Genomic DNA, 19,169 nt, shown 5'->3' with positions numbered 1-19,169 from the left:
CGTTTCTAGAAGGTTTCGTTTGATGAGGCAGTTAACTTAAAAACTCAGTACACGGCAGCAAATTAAAGTTCAATTCAGTAGGTCTCAATTAGATGCATTAGATGCTGCCAAAGTCACGGGTTCCAATTTAAAAGTGACTCAATATACATGCTGCTAAATTAATAAGTCACTCTCTCATCATGTAAAATAGAAAACAAATGATACTTGCATGTACAACCTATAGATTTGCATATCAAATATTCCCAAGCATTTATCGATTTAAAAATTAACGGTGGCTAGATCTGTGGATTTAAGCATCGAATAAATTTATAAATTAATATTATAAAACTAAAAAAATTTAGTTCTTAGACCCAGACTATTTTTAGTTTTGATGGCTAAGGAAACGATGTTGAATTTGTAAAACAATATAGTAAAATAGAAGCGAATGTAATGTGATTAGTATATTATTAATAATAAATAAATTGCTCAAAATTACTCAAGAGATTCATTCCCTAAAATCTCCTAAAATTCCAACTAGAAATAATTGGAAAATAATAGATTTAATCATGATGGGTAAAAACGATCATAATAAACCACTTAGTAGAGGACAATATTAAGCTAGGGGTGAATTAAAGCGCTATGGGAGAAAAATACATCCTTTAAAAGAAAATGGAAGGTACCTTTTTCGAAAAAACAATATACAAAGGCCTAGGCAGTTGGGTTGGCAAATCCAAGAAGGCAAGACATTCCCAAAAAACTGTGCTCAAAAGGTAACCTATAAAACATACCATTTGGAATCAATTGGGGGGGGGGGGGGGGGGGTTGATTTCGATGGTAAGTGAATCTTACCTTGGGGGAGAACTGATGGATTAAGATTATGGTCTGGGAGGAGCATGCTCAACTCCAGAGTAACTTCCCAATAACAGATTCTAGTTAGGACGATGGTTATTTGAGTTATATGCTATTTGATGTTGCAAATTTATTTGACAATTAGAATGGTAGAGAAGTTTTTTCACTAATTGGTACACATCTATAATGGGAAAGGAAATAAAAGAGAGAAACTAATTAGTCCTTCTAGAAAAGTTGTTAAATGTTGCATGCATAGCATACAATTATGTTATGTTGTGGTCCTCGCTATGTTGGTATATAAATAGGCCTCTTATGGTAGCTACTTTAATAAAGAAAATGCACGGGAGAGTAAATGTTGTGAATAATGTTACTGTTATAGGAATAAGTGATAAAGAAAGTATAGTTAATTTTTTTGATATAAAAAGGAGAATAGATACCTAAGTTAATCACCATAAGCTATATGCAAAATAAACAAATTCGTTTTACTATAAGGGAAAAATCAAAATTGTTAGAAAATTTTCTCAATATCATCAATAAGAGGTGTATAGAAAATAAAGATATTGTAGAAGAGGGGTAAAAGGCATCAATGTGGAATTTCATTCATCCTATTTTTTTGGTGTACTAACTAGAACAAAAAAATAAGGGAAAACGAAAAGAAAAAAAGTTCACCTGAGTAGGTAGTGAGGTTATTGGAAAATATGTCAACATGTAAATGCAAAGCATAATCATCCATGTGGTTTACTACAGCTGATTCCAATTCCAAACTGGAAATGGAAAGCCATTTTAATGGACTTCATTACAGGTTTGTCGAGGACATCTAGAAAACATGATTCCATCATGGTTGTTGCTGACAGGTTGACTAAGGTAGCTCACTTCATAGCAGTTAAGTCTACTTATTCAACGAGTGAGATAGCATAGGTCTTCATCAGGGAGATGGTGAGGTTACATGGTATTCGTATGAAGATTGTGTTAGACAAAGATGCTAAGTTTACTTCCAAGTTTTGGAAGGCGTTATTTGGAGGTTTGGGTACAGACTTTGCCTTTAGTACATATTATCATCCGTAGATAGATTAGCAAACAAAGAGGGTCAATAGGATTTTGGAGGACATTTTGAGAATGTATGTTATGCAACAATAGAGGAGATGGGATGAATATCTTCCACTAGTAGAATTTTCTTACAACAATGGGTATCAAGAGTTTGTGTGGATGAGTCTATTTGAGGAAATATATGGGAAAAGTTGTAATAATCCCATCAACCGGAGTGATCTACTGAACAGGGTGGTTATAGGATCAGACATGTTGGCAGAGATGGAAGAGAAAATGCAGGTTATCAAGAAGAATCTAAAGGAAGCGCGAGATATGCAAAAGATCTATGTAGGTCAGCATATCATGTTTAAGGATTTTCAGGTTGGGGAAAATGTGTACCTATGCATCAAGCCAAAGAAGAGCTATTTGAGGATTGGATCATGTGCTAAGTTGACACCTTGATATTGTGGGCCTTTCATGATCCTTGACATGATTGGACGAGTGGCTTACAGATTTTCACTGCCTCCGACAGTGAAAGTCCATTATGTTTTCCATGTTCCATTAAATAAAAGATATGTGAAATATGTTATTCATGTGATCGATTGGTCTGTATTGTAGGTGGAGCTAGCAGGAGAATTTCAGATGGAGCCTCGGTACATTTTGTAGCAAAAACAACTCATGCTCCAGAACCAAGAAATCAAGCAAGTTATAGTGCAGTGGAAGCACTTGGAGCCCAATGAAGCTACATGGGAGATGGTTGATCATATGCGGGCTACATATCCTTCGTTGTTTTTCAATTGAGGAAAAAGAGTTTTGGTATTTGTACATATTTATGTATGGCTATAATTGTAAATATCACAATGAGATATGTTATAAAGCTCCAATAAGAAACATCGTTGTTATGTTGTCATGTTTTTCATGTTGGTTTTTCTTTTCAACATGATGTTCATTATAAGTACAATGTCGAGCTAAGTTATAAAGTTCCATGGAAAGTATTTTTAGTTTTTAGTGGTTTTGTTGGTCATAGGTGTCATAAAATATCAAGGATGATGTTCCCCTAAGGGAGAGGGGTATGTAATAGCCCTAGGTTAAAATTTCATGTAATAAAGTTAATAAAGTAAAAATAAGACCAAGGTCATGGGACACGTATTCCAAGTTGAATGTCAAGAAAAACATCCTATTGGGTATTCATTTGGATTATTATAGCTAAGGAAATTGGAAATGGCAATGGAAAAGGATTTGAAAAGGCAAAGAGGCATTAATTGGCATTTTATTTATAAAAATAATGGAAAATAGGAGAAAATGGAGGTGAAAGGTCACAAGTTGCATTTGATGAGGAAATTGAACGAAGATAGAGGAAATTGAAGAAAATAGAGGCCTCAATGATAGACATGCTTCTGAGGATCAGTTCATAGACTTTTTACGGTTTTGGGTTAGAGCTCTCTCTCTCATACTCTTGCTCACTTAGATCATCCTTGGAGCATTCTAGCATTGGAGGACGGAAGGAAAATAAAGGACAACAAAGCAAAGGAAGAAAAGATCAAGCAAGGAAGAGTTGGATCAAGCGACTAAAACAAGATTACTTGCAGGTATCGTGTTGCATGTATGATTCCTTTACTAGTTTTGGCATGCACGTGTGTATTTGATTCTCTTGCTTTCATTCGCATGGGTTTTTTCGTGTGAAAATGGTTTCAACATTTTATTTCCATTTACGAATATCCATGCTGTGAGAGGGTTCCTTCATTTGGTTGAGCTTTGGATTATCGATTGGTTTTGGAATTGGTTGAGGTGGTGTCAGGAAATTCCCAAGGGCCTAAGAATCCCTTACCCAGTAATGGTGGGATTGCGGTAATGCCTAAGGGTGGAGACAGGAAAACTCCTCAAGGTATTAACAAAGAAATATGGAGCTATCCAAGCTTGTCTAGGGCCTAGTGATCCCTTGACAGGTTTTGGTAGGATCACAGTAAAGCCTGGCGGTGTATGTTTTCTGTTTTGGCGTAGGAATACCTTGACTAGTAATGGCAATAGTGTGGTAAATCTTGGTTGTGTAGGTGCTTATTTATGGCCTAGAAATCCCTTGTTCGATTTTGGCAGGATTGCGCTAAAGTCTGAGGAAGCCTGGTTATTTTGTTGTGAGACCCACATTCATTCCTAGAATATGAGACAAGGGTGATTGGCTAAAATAAATACCTTGTTTAGCCCAATCTATCATCAAGTGGTACGTGGAAGTCCTTGACTTCGTTGGATTTTTCATATGTTAATAAGAGCTCTTTTTCTATTGTATTTTATGAGTAAATTTACTTATTATGATGTGGATTTTATGGTTATTATTATTTTTATATGTTGGTTATAAGCATGGGTTTATGATAGATTCTATTTATTTCTCCCATCATATTTTGATTATTAAATGAATGGTTTTTTAATGCATTACCTAATAGATGTCATTGTAGCTATTGTTAGAGGGCATTAGACCTTCCTGGTGATTTTCAGACAAGTATGAGCCCCCTATGTTCATATATGCATTTATACCCTGTAGATTACATGTTCATAATGTGTTTGACAAATTGTCTATCATGGTTAGGCTTCTTTAGGTCAAGTCCTTGACTAAGTTTTTCATTAATGGCTTTTTCATTGTGTCATTCATCATTTTGAAAGGTTCTATCAAGTTTTGGTCAGAGGTGTCGATACTAGTCCTGAAAAAGTGGTTGGGATTCTGGGGTTGCATGCTTATAACAAATAAATCTAGAGTGCAGTCGCTAGGAGAGAGGGTTATCCATGTGAATATAGGGTTACATTTTTTGGCTTTCCTTGTTATGCAAGTGACTAGGAGTCAAGATCACTAAAAATGCAAGTGAACTGAGGGTTTGGGCACGTGGAGTGGTTGTTTAGCTCTTGTGGGTCCTGTAGCTCCCAAGGAAGGTCAGTAAGGTTTCATATTGTTGACTCCATTTCCTTAATGTGATCTATTACATCGAGTCATGTCATAGTAACCCTCAACTCATGTTTACCCTAGCAGGCCGTTAAAATTAGGTATATATGGGGAGTGGTTACATCAATCTAGATCATCTCCTTTTTGTGAGAAAAGCTTGTCATGCTAACCTTGCTTTGCATAACCTCTTTATTGTATATAATGCTACCTTCATTCATAATTTTCTTAGCTAAATATAAAATCAACTATACTTTCCTAGTTCTCCTCTGAGATTTTAATATCTCAGTTCTCCTAGTTCTGCCATTCAGTGGTATTATTCTATGTATGTGCATCTCAGCAATTAGATGGAATTCTCCCTACTTTCCTGCACTATCAAAGTTTCTCTTGCCTCTGATATCTCTGACTGTCTTCAACATATCTTCTTCCCTTGTATCCTCTCCCTCTACCTTTGGGCCTTGCTTCTCAACCCTATATTTAACAAAATATCCAAACTGTCAAGTAATCTTTAAATAAACAGAGAAATTATTACCTCTCTATTCTAGTGCCTTATCCTCTTCACTAACTACAAGATTCTCTACCTGTTCTTCTTCCCACAAAACCTTCACTGAAATCACCTTACCCTATAGTCTTCCTCAATCTACTACTTTCGCCTATTTTGCAGCTTTCATTTGTATATATTTGATACCCCAATCATAGAAGGCCCCTTGGGTGTCCTACTTATTAATCCATGATTCTGCTTTTTGTGAGATGGTGGCCTTTCCTTTATTTTGTAATATTCCTAATTAGCTATGGCTAATTGGAATATTCGATTTTGTTCGATTTTTTCCTTCTATAGTTATTTGTAAATAAAAAGTGAGGAAGGGGGAACATAACTCACTTTAGAATAAAAAGTCACTTCCTAGGTAGAACAACGTTGGGACTTAAGGGGGAACCAAGGGGGACGCAGAAATGGGGCCCACGCAGACACATGGAGGGATTGCGCAAGACGGAAGGAACACATGGCAAGAAGGGGATCACGCAGGAGAAAGTGAGCCTAGGGATTGTGAGAGGCAGAGGCTATAAAATAGAGAGGAACCCCCTCATTTGGGAGCATTCTGGTTATGAGCATTTGTGATAGTCATTTCGACTTAGAGCATGCTGGTTGTTTAGCTAGTCTGCAGCACTATTTAATGCATTGAGTGTCTCTGTTCGGCGATCTCACCCTTAGCCCCAGGGGACTTCGAGTGCCTGCTCAGGCAAGGTATTTCCATTGGAATTCTAGCAGTAGATTCATCAGCATTTCAGCAGCAGTTTCATCAGCATTTCAGCAACAGTTTCATCAGCGTCTTTGAGGAACTGCACAGAACCCCAAGGGGGTGATTTTCGGTGGTTGGCCATTTCAAAAAAGCTTTCTGGGTTTTTCTGGGTTTTTTGAGTAGAGTCTAATTGCTGAGTTTTAGCCTTTTCTGAGGAGGGTAGTAGCCCCAAATCCTCATTTGATTTCCAGCAGTAGCAGCGGCAGTTTCCCAACAGCTGGGACATAGATCAGTTTGAGGCCATTCCAGGAAAGCTTTTTGGGTTTTTCTGGGTTTCTTGAGTAGAGCCTGAATCCAGACTCTCAGCTTTTTCTGATGAGGGGAGCAGCCCCAAATCATCATTTTTTTTCTAGCAGCAGTAGGAGCACAACAGCAGCATCCACGCAGAGAGGCCATTCTTGTCATTCTGAGACTATTTCTTCACTTGCCTTGTGCAAGTCGAGGTGCCATCTGTCTAATCACCTCTTGTACTCATTTATTACCCAGTATAATAAAATGGCTTAGCATTTCTCGTTGCATTTCTGGTGTATCTGCTTATATTTCCGGTTTACATTAGTATATGTTGTTCCATTGTTATTTTATCACTTCTAGGTTATTATATCATTGCACATATTTGGTTGGAGTTTTTGTTGGGGTTTGAGGAATATTCTGGGTTAGGAATATTACAGTGGTATCAGAGCATAGATCTGGCTCAGCCTGTGGAGCTAGCAATCTATGACACCACGGGAAAAACCCTATATCTGTTACAGAGGTCAGAGATACAGAGACACTGGGCGTAGGTTGGAGAATACCTACGGAGAGGGAGATTTTGTTCCTGTGGCAGACGCAGAACAAGAGGAACCTGTAGTGGACGTCGAGCAGATGGCAGACGAGGACGGGAAGAGATTTGCAGACATGCTCCTCAAATCAGTGCAGGATCTGTCGAGGCAGATTGAGGTGATGGGGTAGAGATTCACGGCAGTAGAGGCCAAATAGCGGGAGAGCCCATGAGTTTTTCAGATCAGTGAGGGATCAAGTGCATCCCGTCACTTGCCAGAACAGTGTGATACTGCGCAGCAGGGGGCCTCACATGCCCCTACACGCTCTACCATGCCCACCTTCTTAGGAGCAGACACGGGGGCTGCAACCCAGCAAGAGGCAGAGCCCGGGCATCTGGGAGATTATTTTGCAGAGTACCAGGCCTACGGGTAGGAGTTCAGGGAAGCCCTCTCATTCAGAGATTTTGTTCAGCTCCAGCGGGATAGTAGACCCCGCGATCATCACAGAGGGTACTGGCATTACCATGATGGCGACACCCACCGTGCAGCGAGTAGATTTCACTTGCCTATGTTTGATGGCTCATCAAACAGTTCGGCAAAGTCTTGGGTGGAGAAGCTGGACATTTACTTCCAACTTAAACAGATGTCGGAGGCAGAGGCCATCAAGGTGGCAACATTGCATTTGTATGGCGAGGCCCAGGATTGGTGGTTTCACGGAATGGTTACATTGGGGCACTCCAGAGTGACATCATATGCCGAGTTTACCAAGAGACTGATGGAGTGATTTGATCGGAGGGATCCAGAGCAGCATTTCGTTGAGCTGACGAGGCTCAAACAGACAGGGAGCCCAAAGACCTACATTGCAGATTTCTCGAGGGTCTCCGTGATGGTGCCAGACCTCTCCATGGCACAGAGGGTCTATATGTATGTTGAGGGGTTAGCAGAGCCACTTCGGGGTCTAGTCCGATCCACTAGACTAGCTACGCTCCAAGACGCTATCAGCAGGACCCAGGACTTACAGGATGTCTTACCCAGGACCCGGACACCTTACCAAGGACCCAGAAACCTTACCCCCAGAGACAAACTTTCTAGTTTAAGGGGAAGGATGTGAGGATTCCACCTCCAAAGGGGAATCCAAGATGAGTACAGCTTGACGATGATGCCAGGACATAGATGTGGTTGTGCTACACTTGTTAGGAGCCATGGGCACCAGAACATAGATGTGCTGCTGGTAAAGCACATATTATTGAGGTCTTCTCCGAGAGTAGTGGAGAAGAGGATGACGAGGAGGATGTGGAGGCAGGAGATAACCATGCCATACAGGGACCTTTGCCACCTCCACCACCAGTAGTAGGTGGTGCATCTTTTGCACCCATCAGAGGGGCCCTTGCAGCGTTGTGGGGAGTTCCCAAGTATCTGACGTTACGCGTATGAGGGACAATACGTGGCCAACGCATGTCAGTTTTGGTTGACAGTGGGGCAAACCACAACTTCATCGATGCCCTGATGGTTGAGAGGAGAGGTATACAGAGAGAGAACTTCGATGGGTTTTCAGTCTTGGTCCCAGGAGATCAAACCATGACGTGTGCTCGTTATGTTCCAGAGCTTTCAGTGACGATGGGCACCTACACATTGACTGACCACTTTTTCATGGTCGATATTCTGGACACGAACATGACACTGGGTGTTTAGTTGCTTATCACTCTAGGGAAGGCCACGAAAGATTGGAAGACCCTGGAGATGGAGTGGGATGATGAGAAGACAGGGAGGCATGAGAAGATATGGGGACAACACACATATCCACCTCAGACTGTCTTGGCTCATCAAATGTAGGCAGTCTTCCGAAAGGGAGACATAGAGTGGGCAGTGGAGCTGTGTGCATCAGAGCTAGGAACTACAAGGCAGACGGTACACCCAGAGATACAGTCTATCCTTGATCGGTATGCCATAGTTTTTGGGGAGATTCCACCAGGACAGGCACCAAATCAGGGGTTTGAGCACACCATCGAGCTTGAGCAAGGCATACAGGCCGTGATTACCACCCCCTATAGGCACCCCAAGGCCTATCGGGATGAGATTGAGTGGGCTATCCAGGAGTTGCTTGCATTGCCAGATTTCACACAGCCATTTGTTTTGGAGTGTGATGCGTTGGGAGAGGGGATCGGCACAGTGTTGATGCAGGGAGGTCACCCTATAGCATTTGGGAGCTAGAACCTCCTTCCGCACGAGAGGTTGTATTCCATATACGACAAGGAGATGCTGGCCATCATGCATTCATTGGCTAAGTACCGACAGTATTTGGTAGGCAACAGTTTCAGGGTGAGGATTGATCACAACAACCACAAGTTCCTTTTGGAGCAGAAGCAGCTACAGGAGAGGCAGCAGAAGTGGATCAGTAAGATCCAAGCATATGACTTTGACATTGAGTATGTCAAAGGTAAGAACAACATGGTAGTAAATTCCCTTTCACGTAGACCAACCACGTTGTCTCTTATGTGCTTGGATACAGATTGGAGGGCTCGACTCTTAGTAGAGTACTCCAAGGACATATTTTCCTGTGAGGTTCTAGATGGGCAGGTGGTAGATGACAGGTACAGGGTGGTCGATGAAATCATCTACTACAGGGATCAGATCTTCTTGACTGAGGGGTCTCAACTCAAGAAGAAGATACTCCAGGCATCACATGATTCCTCATTTGCAGGACATCAGGGTTTTACCAAAACCTATAGGGCCATTAGGGAGAGGTTCTCATGGAAGGGCCTTAAGGAGAACATACTCCAACACATCCGAGAGTGCGATGTTTGCCAGAGGAACAAGGGAGAGATGAGCCATCCCGCAAGATTATTGCAGCCTCTTCCCATTCCGGAGGGGAAATGGGAGAGTATTTCGATGGACTTGATCACAGGGTTGCCCATGGTACAGGGCAAGGATTGTATCTTTGTCGTCGTTGATCGACTGATGAAGTACACACATTTCTTTTCCATATCCGCACACTATACAGTAGCACAGGTGGCCGAGCTATTCTTTAGGGAGATATTCAGGCTACATGGTCTTCTTAAGACCATCATCAGTGACAGGGACAACCGTTTCATGGGCGGGTTTTGGCAGGAGCTTTTCCAATTGGTGGGGACAGAGTTGACACCGAGTACCAGCTATCACCCACAGACGGATGGACAGACGGAGATAGTTAACAAGTGGCTGGAGGGCTACTTATGTAACTATGTCAGTGGGCAGTAGCGAGCATGGCTGAAGTGGCTGCATCTGGGGGAGTACTGCTACAATACTTCACATCACATGTCCATTGGTATGTCACCATTCTATGCCTTATATGGGTATCATCCTTTATCTTTTGTCGACGTGATGTTTGGTGATAGCAGGGCTCCTAGAGCCAAGATTTGGATCCAAGAGAGTTAGGATATCCTCCGAGCTCTCAAGGATAACATGGCTACAGCGCAGAACCAGCAGAAGCATTATGTCGACAGGGGTCAGGTGGAGAGGTAGTTCGAGGTAGGGGACATGGTCTACCTACGATTACAGCCATACCGACAGTTGTCGCTAAAGCAGAAGGGGGTTGAGAAGCTCAAGCCCCACTTTTATGGTTCATACAGGGTGATACGCAGGATTGGAGAGGTTGCATATGAGTTAGAGCTGCCCCAAGGCAGCAAGATTCATAGCATTTTTCATGTATCATGCCCGAAGAAGGCATTGGAGCAGTAGGTGATCGTGACGGATGAGCTACCACCCATGGATGATGAGGGGCATTTGGTATTGTAGCTGGAGGCTATAATTGACTCTAGGGAGAGACGGTTGCGAAGCAGGACAGTCCGGGAATTCTTGGTGAGGTGGAAGAATTTGCCAGATGAGGATGCCACTTGGGAGAGTGAGGAGATCTTACAACATCCATCACTTCAGTTGCTTGAGGACAAGCAACATTTGTCGGGGGAGACTGTAATATTCCTAATTAGCTATGGCTAATTGGAATATTTGATTTTGTTATATTTTTGCCTTCTATAATTATTTGTAAATAAAAAGTGAGGAAGGGGGAACATAACTCACTTTAGAATAAAAAGTCACTTCCTAGGTAGGACAACATTGTGACTTAAGGGGGAACCAAGGGGGCCAAAGGGGGACGCAGAAATGGGGCCCACATAGACACATGGAGGGACTGCGCAAGAGGGAAGGAACACATGGCAAGAAGGGGATCACGCGGGAGAAAGTGAGCCTAGGGATTGTGAGAGGCAGAGGTTATAAAATAGAGAGGAACCCCCTCATTTGGGAGCATTCTAGTTATGATCATTTGTGATAGTCATTTCGACTTAGAGCACATTGGTTGTTTAGCTAGTCTACAGCACTGTTTAGTGCATCGAGTGTCTATGTTCGGAGATCTCACCCTTCGCCCCAGGGGACTTCGAGTGCCTGCTCGGGCAAGGTAGTTCCATTGGCATTCCAACAGTAGATTCATCAGCATTTTAGGAGTAGTTTCATCAGCATTTCCGCAACAGTTTCATTAGCGTCTTTGAGGAACTGCGCAGAACCCCAAGGGGGTGATTTTCGATGGTCGGCCATTTACGAAAAGCTTTCGGGGTTTTTTTGGGTTTTTTGAGTAGAGTCCGATTCCAGAGTTTCAATCTTTTTTGAGGAGGGGAGTAGCCCCAAATCCTCATTCGATTTCCAACAGCGGCAGTGGCACGGTAGTTTCCCAGCAACTGGGACGTAGATCAGTGTGAGGCCATTCTAGGAAAGCTTTCTTTGTTTTTCTGGGTTTCTTGAGTAGAGCGTGAATCCAAAGTTTCAACTTTTTCTAAGGAGGGGTGCAGCCCCAAATCATCATTTGTTTTCTAGCAGCAGCAGCAGCACAGCAGCAACATCCACGCAGAGAGGCCATTCTTGTCATTCTGAGAGTATTTCTTCACTTGCCTTGTGCAAGTCGAGGTGCCATCTGTCTAATCACCTCTTGTACTCATTTATTGCCCAGTATAATAAAATGTCTTAGCATTTCTCACTGCATTTCTTGTGTATCTGCTTATATTTCTAGTTTACATTATTATATGCTGTTTCACTACTATTTTATCACTTCTGGGTTATTATATCATTGCACATATTTGGTTGGAGTTTTTGCTGGGGTTTGAGGAATATTTTGGGTTAGGAATATTACATATTTACACCATTTGTTTTTATTTTTCAAGGTTGTGTGTAAGACGAAATCTACAAGCTTAAAATCTCTTGGTGAAAATATTTCCTCATTTACACTAAATCCCAAATCGCACATGCACATAAGCGAAAGTCGATAATACTCTATTATTAATTAGTTGCCTCCATGAGATAAATGAAATTCAAGGGATCCATACCACGAGTAACGAGTCGGGCCTCTCCCTATTATTCCCTTCATTCAAACTCCTACCGAATTTTGGCCTACTACGAACCCACAAACATCCATCTTCAATGAATCCATCCCAAGTCGAGGTTGAGAGCTATAGAGACGTCGGGGGTGGGCCTCATCTTGGGCTATGAATTTAAACTTAGGTCAAGGTTTGACTTCCTCCTTTGTGGAGCTCTTCATTAATTTATGATCATGAAATATATTGAAAATAAAAGACTTACCTCTTTGACTCCTCTCTCGTCTCTCTTTCATAAGGATCATAGAGAAATTTATGGAATCTTTATAACCCTTATCGACTTCTCTTCAATTCAATATGTGACTATATTTGAGCCCCTTTTTAGAGTCAAACTTAAATCATATAACAATTGCATCCTCGTCGAAATCCTATCACCTGAATTCTGTTTTCTTTACGAAATGACTTTGCATTCTCGTGTGACGATTGTGGGCTAACAATTTCCTTAAATGTAGTCATTTGGGCATTCATCGAACATTTACCTCTAAGCCATGAAATCTGGTTTTTCATGGATTAATTAATAACAATTATCATAACTTACGCCTCTCATTTTAGCGCTCTAACCAACCAAAGCAAATTGAACAGACTAACATTATTATAACTTATGGTCCTTCACTCTTGGGAACATATGGCCAAGTCCTTAATTGATCTTGCAAATTGCCACAACTAGACCCAATGAAATTTTCAATCAGTAGAGTTCAACATATAGGGCGGTTATGTGGAGAACTTGTGTACATAACAAGAAAATAAAAAAATCATTTCTTAAAAAAAATATATACAATGGATCTTATAAACCTCCTTTCTGAATCCCTTCCTTCTTTAGAACTATTCTAGGAGATATGCCCATTTCCTACACAAAATCCCTATGTACACTAACAATGCTCAGAAAAATATCTTTAGAGAAAAAGATGATTTTCTAAAATTGTCTAGCACTCTAAAACTACCAGATACTTAAACAAACACCTATTATTTTTACATAATCCCATATGGGAAAAATATCCTAACAACTAAATGTTCTAAAACAAAAACACCTAACCATATAACACATTCTTCTAATTTCTAATTTATACAAAATAACAAAACAAAATTTCTTCTTCTATAATTTAGGTGTCTCTATCGAGTCTTAAACAAATGGTTCGCCAGGGTGATGCTCCTACATCACTCCACCTCCCTGTTTGTTGGGGAGACTATTTATTTCAGTCAGAGAACATGCAGCATGCATAATTCAAATGGTTTGGGTTTAGTCATTTCACAAGCAACTCCTCCTCCTGAGTCTCCAAATATATATTGACTCCTCCAAAATTCATATTTTTTCATTATTTACATGAATTAATATACAAAGTGACATTTACAAGAGTTAATATCAAAAATGACCTTTACATGAGGGATATCAATACGGGTTGTCACAAATTTGGGATTCCTCCCAAAACTATGTTGGGGCCTCTAATTAATAGCTAAGGTTGAAATATTCTTGATTTCATTGATATCCCCACTAATAGATGAATAATATCATTCATAGGTCATGTCTAGGGTTTGAGGTGTTGTTTTTGGCACTTGATACATAAAATATTCCCTTATGGACTAAGGTGAAGTTTCATTCCCTAGTAATGTAAAGGAGCCCATTAGCCATACCTAATGCTAAAACCCTTATAATGTCCATTCCCCACTTGGGTTTAAAGATACTATTAATGAAACCTTAAACCACTACCATTGATATAATTATGGTTTTAGATTGGCCTCTTACTAGGAATATGGTCACCACAAGTATATTTTCCACAATAAGGATGGTTATCATACACCTTACCGTTGGAAAGGGAGAAAAACAATGAAATTACATATCAAACAAATATTTTCATTCTTAATGGCCATGGAAAAGGCCTTGAATCATAATTTTACATCTTAGTGCAGTATGAGTTTCATTCATGAGTTTTAATCACAAAATTTAGGTCTCAAAGATTTCAACGTCTTATTTGAATCTTCTTAAGATTAGGATTTATATACTATACTTGGAACAATCACACTAGACCTTTGCTGGGGATCATTGGCATTTTGGGGGATCTATAGAACCATATATAAACTTGACATAATAAAAATTGGTCTCAAAGTGTATAACATGGCCTGCGGGGAGAATAAGGAGTTTAGATCCAAAATTACTCTTCTCAAGCTTAATAGCTATGAACTAGAACTCAGACAATTATAGTAATCATTTTGAAGTAATATTTTTTTTTTAATTTTTTTTTTTCGAAATAATATTTCACCATGAAGTGGCATATGGGTCCCATAATAATTTTTCCTACGATACATATGTGATATGATATTTGGTGCATATAATGTGGTTGTTGGAGGAAAACAAGGGACTTAGGTTGTATTTACAAATTTCCTATGGTCATATGCTATCAATAATGGTTATCGCTATGAATATGAGAACTATTTATGTGATTTTCATAATAAAAATAAGTATCATAATCTTCACCATTTCCAACGCATGAAAAAAGGGGCTCTTGACACTAAACTAATGTTTTTGGGTTTAATGGACATGAATGAGGTTGTTGTAGGATTGGGGACATGTGCTATCTTCTACAATGTTGTAATATGAATTATCAATTTAGTTATGTGAATGCATTTTAGAATGTGCACTAATTTCATTTTGTGTTATTTAAGAATTCCACTCTATTTGTTTTTTGACTTCATTTTACTTTTTTTTTTCCAAAGAAAAAATCGAACTTTTTATAACCAAATAAAAAGTTACATAGTATATGCCGAGGCATTCAGTTTGCTATATGGTTTGAAAAACATAGAGCTCCACAGGATGAGACTACCAGTCTTGTCCAAAACCATGAGGAAAAAACCACTAATCTAAAAACATGGACCTCCTCACATCGAGGAAAACAGCCCCAGTCTCCGGCTCAAGATAAGCAGTATATAACAGTTTTAAAACTAAGTCGGAATGACTCCATGAGAGGATAAAAAACAATGCAACCACTTCCCGGGTCTCCTCATCGAGGAAAACAACCCAAATAGGAAGTGGAGCATAAGTCAACCAACTTCTGAAAACAGTTTATAAAAACAGTGACAAAAAAAGATAAACATCATAATAGTAGCTGAAAACAAAATCAGGTTGTGCAAAAGCCTGAAGAGTCCATGGAGTAAATAGGCTATGAATATGGTGGCTGATCCGACACATGGATCTCTCCCTGGTTCTCCTCCTCTATTCTCCAACTGTCCATATCTTGTTGTAGACCCTCTTTAAAAATCCTGCCTGTTGTAACATTGCGATCCCTGTAGATGTGGAAAAGAGAAAAAACATTAAAGGGGTGCTTTAACTATTTTGTCTCTTCTAATAAAGGTAATAAGATATAGTTTTGACATCTTCTTTGCCCATTGAACCATTTTATAACATTCAGAGAATCCCCGAAGATCTGAACTATGAAGATGTTCCTGTGAATAAGCTAGCATAAAAGCAGTTTTAGAGCAGACAACTCTGCGAAATTATTTGCACCAGTTCCTATGCCCACAGAGGCCTTAAGACACCAGTTTTTATTTAAGTGAATTACCAGCCCTACTCCTGCTCTGTTGTTCTGGGATGCCCCTTCGAAATATTCCCACGGAATGCCTTCCTTAATTTGTTCATCAATAACTTGTCTGGGCATATTCTCTATATCAGGCTCAAGGATATTTGTATATATCGAAGTACATTGAATTGCAATAGCCTCAACAGGTGTGTCCTTATCTAAAAAAATGCTCCTATTTCTGGCTATCCAAATGCCCCATGCTATGATGATGGGTAAATTCCGGAAGTTGCCATCGGAATAAAGGTCCCACCATATTTGCCAAATTTCTGAAAAAGATTCCCCTTCCCAGACTACATTCTTTTCGATGAGCTTCCCAACCTCCAACCACACTCTTTTAACAACCGGACACTCTATAAATAGATGCCTTATTGTTTCGAAATCCTTTTTGCATAGCTAGCATCTCCCCGGTCCTGACTTAAATCTGGCTTGAAGGATATCCCATGTTGGAATCTTTCGCTTAAGAATGCACCAAAAGAAAAGTCTTGCTTTAGCAGGGCATTTAAGCTTCCACAGGTGTTTGGCCCACCATTCCGGATTCCCCCATCCTTTCTTTGACATAAGGAATTTATATCCAAATTTTGGGGAGTAGGACCTGAATTTAGCATGGGCCCATACTAGCTGATCCGGTCTGTCTTTCAATCTCACATTAGACCTGGAGAGCTCTTGGGTAGAAGTCTTACAGTCATCCCACCATTGGGACAACGGATCCAATTCCTCCCCTGATAGGCATGCTTGTCCCCAAATAGTTGAGTGACCTTGCTTCTCGATCTGATTGAGGTAATAAACTCCTTTAGAGTCGAGATGCCTGATAAGGTCTGGGGATAATGAAAAATTTTCATTACAGCCTACCTGTGGGTCTTTCCCTATTCGAAGGTTCTCCCCGTTTCCAACCTGCCAAGACAATCCTTGCTCAATGATCTTGAAAGCATCTAATGTAGCCTTCCATACAATAGAGACATTCTCTTTTTTCTTAATTGGGCTTCTTATCCAGTCTTCTAGAGGGACAGGGTCAATGTATTTCCTTTTCACCACCTTCGTCCATAGGTTCCCCATCTTAATTATTCTCCAACCTAATTTAGCTGCTAATGAAGGTCCAAAAGCTGTGAGATCTTTTAAACCCCATCCTCCCCATTCCTTTGGCCTTGCCACCTTCTCCCATGCTACCCAAGGTAGGACTGATTCCTCCTTTGATCCTGTCCAGAGAAATCTGCTACAAATCCTTCTTATCTTCTCCAAAATGCCTTTAGGAACCCATGTTAAGGCTGCCCAATAGACCGGTATTGCTAGGAGGATAGATTTGATAAGGGTCAACCTTTCGGCCCTTGAAAGCCACTTGAAACTCCAATGAGTAACTCTGGCTTCTATTTTTGCTATTAGCCAGTTCCAGTCCTATTTCCGATAAGCATTTGGTTTCAACCAGAACCCCAGATATTTGAATGGATCATCGAGTTTATGAACATCGAAGGGTAAGACTGTTGAAATTTGGGTTGTCTCCTGCCTGTTAAAACCTTCCAAGATCAGCTGTGATTTCCTTTGGTTCACTTGCATTCCTGTGGCTTTCATGAAAAGATCTAAAATCCTCTTGAGTTCCTTTATTTCATTTATGTTCCCATTGCTGAAGAGTAAAATGTCATCTACAAAAAGTAGATGAGAAATAAACATATTGATCACCACTTCCAACCCTCTTATAGCTCCATCCCTTTTTTCCTTCTGTACTAATTGGCTTAGACCTTCAGCAACCAGAAGAAAGAGCAGGGGCGAAAGAGGGCATCCCTGTCTCAAGCCTCTTTGCCCTGTGAAAAAAGAGGAAGCTGCTCCATTAATCAATACCGCAAAGCTAACACTTGTGATGCATCCCATAATCCAGTTAATAAATTCGACTTTGAAACCCAGATGTGTTAATAACATCCGGATGTAGGTCCAACTTATTCTATCATAAGCTTTTGATAGATCTATTTTAACGACCGCCCCTTTCCTTTTCATCTGTTTGATGCTATGGATTGTTTCCTGTGCAACCCCGATGGCCTCATGGATCTGTCTGCCATCCAAAAACCCAAACTGTTCATTTGATATACATCTCGACAAAATGGGCTTCACTCAGACCGCTATCACTTTTGCAATGATTTTGTAAATGCAATTACAAAGTGAGATTGGTCTGAAGTCTTCAAAGGAACTCAGATCTTCTTTTTTTGGGATTAGTGCTATAAAAGTTGAGTTGAAAGGGGGGTAAATAGCACCTTTCCTCCTGGATTCTTCGACTACCTCCATCAATTCCTGTCCAATTTGGTCGAAAAAGTGTTGGAATAGTTCAATTGTCCACCCATCCGGGCCTGGACTCTTGTCCTTTGCCATTGATTTAATGATACTCTCAACCTCCTCCTTAGTGACTTCTCCCATCAGCTCCTCCGCTTCTTCCTCCTCCACATAGCGAGGAAAACATTGGGTTGTTCTGATAACCTCTGCCAGCGTGACTTCACCTTGATCTGTGAATAGCTTTTGAAAATGGCTTCTCCCCATGTGAGATAGAGTTTCAAATGAGTTTTCTTCTCTACCTTCTTCATCCTTTAGCTTCCAGATGGTGTTCGAGTTCTTCCTTCCTCTGGCATAATTGTGGAAAAATTTTGTATTTTCATCTCCTGCCTTCAGCCAAACAGCTCTACTTTTCAACCTCCATTCCTCCTCTCTTGCTAGCAATATTTTACTTCGTTGACCTTCCAACAATAGGATTCTGTCCTTTTTCTCCTGGGTTTCGTAGCCATCTGATTCAGGACTTTCCAGTTCTTGGAGTTCAAGACCAATTTTATGTAGATCTTCATTCTGCTTTTGTTTCCTAGCCTTTGACCACTCCATTGTTGCCTTCTTTAGTCTCTTAAGATTTTGCATGAACAGAAAACCCTTTTCTTCAGTGGAGTTTATGCTTGGGGATCTCCAGGTTTCTCTGAAAAGCTTATTGAAAGAGTCCTCCTGCAACCATGAGGAGTTGAATTTAAAAGGGGCTGCTGGATTTTTTGGAGGCTTGGAAAGCTCGAGAAGAATTGGAAGATGATCCAAATTTCCTCCCTCTCCTACCCATTGACAAAAGGCAAGGATCCTTGATGCTACATCTTCACAAAGGCGGAACTGATCCCATCTTTTTGCAATTCTGGCTTCCTCGGTTCATCAATTCCTCCATGTGGGTCTTAGTTTCAACAAGTTGATATCCATCAAATTATGGCTATTAAACAGATTTAGGAAAAAATCTGAAAGTGAGTCTTCTCTGGCTGATGGACCCCAAGTTTCAGCGATTCCAATAGAGAAATCTCATTTTACTTATTTAAGCTTTAAATTATAAATCTTATAAATTTTTGTAGAAAAAGGGACTCCAAATT

This window comes from Pinus tabuliformis, chromosome 3_1 (genome assembly GCF_031772625.1).
Source record: "Pinus tabuliformis cultivar Carrire ecotype Pingquan chromosome 3_1, CPIR1, whole genome shotgun sequence".
NCBI lineage: Eukaryota > Viridiplantae > Streptophyta > Pinopsida > Pinales > Pinaceae > Pinus > Pinus tabuliformis.
Note: the sequence above shows the minus strand (reverse complement) of the source record.